Source organism: Anser cygnoides, chromosome 2 (assembly GCF_040182565.1).
Source record: "Anser cygnoides isolate HZ-2024a breed goose chromosome 2, Taihu_goose_T2T_genome, whole genome shotgun sequence".
Taxonomy (NCBI): domain Eukaryota; kingdom Metazoa; phylum Chordata; class Aves; order Anseriformes; family Anatidae; genus Anser; species Anser cygnoides.
In genome coordinates, this window is record NC_089874.1 from 59488908 (window position 1) to 59491033 (window position 2126).

Below are 2126 nucleotides of genomic sequence, written 5' to 3' on the forward strand. Positions count from 1 at the left end.
TTTGCAGGGTGGAACAGTTTGTAATTTATTCCCGGGGTAATTAATTGTGGCTGCCACCCCCAGCCCGTCCCCAGGTGAGGCCCGGCCGCCTGCTCAGGCGGGGGGCCCGGCCTGCCGGCCCGTGCGGTCTCCGGCCCCCGGCTCCTCCTGCCTGACCCTATGCAGCCAGGACGTGTCCCCGACGTCGTCGTCCTGCTGGGACCTTGGCAGTCTGCGCCCCACCTGCCCCGCGTGCCAGGAGAAGCTCCTGACGAGCTCTCCTGCCATGGAGGGGCTGCGCTCCCTGCGCCGGGGCGAGACGCTGCGGGAGCGGTAGCTGGAGGGGCTCGTCTGGCGCTGCTGCTGCTGCTGCCGCTGCCCCAGCCGTGCGTTGCGCTGGAACCTCCTGCGTGGTCGTCGGGCCAGGCGCACGATGCCAATGATGTGCCCGCGGCACAGCGGGCAGGTGTCTCTTTCGGCAGCCCAGACGTGGACACACTCCAGGCAGAAGATGTGCCTGCAGGGGTCGATGCGAGCCGCGCTGGACATGCGCTCCAAACAGATGGGGCACGTCTCCTCCTCGGGGGCCTCCTCTGGCTGCCGCCGTGGCCGCCAGCTCATGATGCCTGTGGCCGCCGCAACGTGGAGCTGGTTTTCGTCTGGGGGAGGCTGCCCTGGTGCCAGGCACTCAGCAGCAGCCTGGGGTCTTCAGCACCCCCCGGGTCGCCGGCAGGACCTCGATGCCTTGCGTGTCGCTGTCTGGATCTCGACGCTAGGCGTGACACCAGCAGGACTACTGCAGATAGGAGCAGGAAGAAAACATTGTAGCAGCAAAGAGACATCAGCTTTCTAGGTTCAACCAATTGTCTAGACTACTGTAGCGGTAACTGTTCTGTGTATGGATTGCAGACATTGCCGTTAGAATGGCAAATCTGCTTGTGGTAGGTTATACATGGCAAGACCGCGCTTAGGACAGATGAGGCACATAGATGTCTATAGATTTGAGAACATTACCGAAGGACTTCGATGGCTCGTGTGCAACAGCAATGGCTTCGCGTGTGCCTCTCGGCACACCTCCGCCTCTCTCTTTCCTTCCAGCCTTAGGACCTCGAGCTTTCGATACCACGAGCTGGACTGGCCGCAGGCGCGCCGCTCAGGGCGTTTATAGCCAGCCACCTTTTGTGAGGCAATAGGGTGACATCACCAGGGTCTCGGGGTGCCCCTGTTGGCAGCAATGACAGAGTTCACCTGATTGTTGCGAGAAAATGCTGATGTGAGATGGCTGCTCCATGCTGACAGAAGCCAAGTAAGGAGAGCGGTATCAGGCTAACTAAGAAAAGCCATCTCGGAAGAGACCGAACCCAAGAGTGGGCCAAGGAGTGGGCCCTAAGGTATCAAGAATAAAGTGTCACTTCAAATACGTTCAAATACGTGAGACTCCCATCAAGTCAGTGCTTGATGGGCACCCTAAACACATGCAAAGCACTGTCAAATTGAAGTGGGGACTTTCTGTGCTGCCTTCAAATTGTTCGTAGACAGCATGAGAAGGCCTTCTGGGCCAGTGGTCATGTGGCTGTCTGTTGGAGAGGAGGACAGCGCTGAACTTCACCAGTGGGGAACAACCTAACTTTGGCCAGATGGAATCAGGCTCGAAACTGAGTAAGATTTTGTTGGGAGGGTCTGGAGGCCGTGAGAGTATGAGGGAGATGGAGCAGGGTGGGACCTGTAGAGAAAGGCATAATGCAACAAAGCACAGTGAACGTAAGCAAGATGGTGTGCAGGGGTGGAAATGACGTGAAGCAGAGTCCTAGTGGTGATAACACATACCGCTGGTGGCCTGCAAGCTGTGGAGTGGTAGTGACGTGGGGCAGATAAACGCATTTTGTGTTGTCCCATGGGAGAGTGAGAGCCTGTGATAGGCAAGGTAGGAGAAGGAGAGGTGGAGCCCTTTTCCCCTTACAGCCAAGTATTGAACCAACTGCTGCTGCCTGCCATCACTTTTTCGTTTAGTAACCCAGCTGTAATTTAAATATAAATATGTAATATTACAAACCACATTTTGTTCCAGAGTCTTTATTAAGCAGTACAGTAAGCTGCAAATGGAGAAAGGACACTGTCAGTGCCTACTTGCTCTCTGCTTTGCCCAC

The 2126-nt window shown here is 56.5% G+C and overlaps 1 long non-coding RNA gene across 1 annotated transcript; it reads right to left on the bottom strand.

Annotated features, from left to right (window-relative positions):
- LOC136790079 (uncharacterized) lies at positions 1–1415 on the bottom strand. The gene is made up of 2 exons (XR_010829322.1): positions 994–1415; positions 1–775 (listed from the first exon to the last, which is right to left on the bottom strand). It is a non-coding gene; the product is annotated as an uncharacterized lncRNA (long non-coding RNA).
- Between the last annotated feature and the right edge of the window lie 711 nt (positions 1416–2126).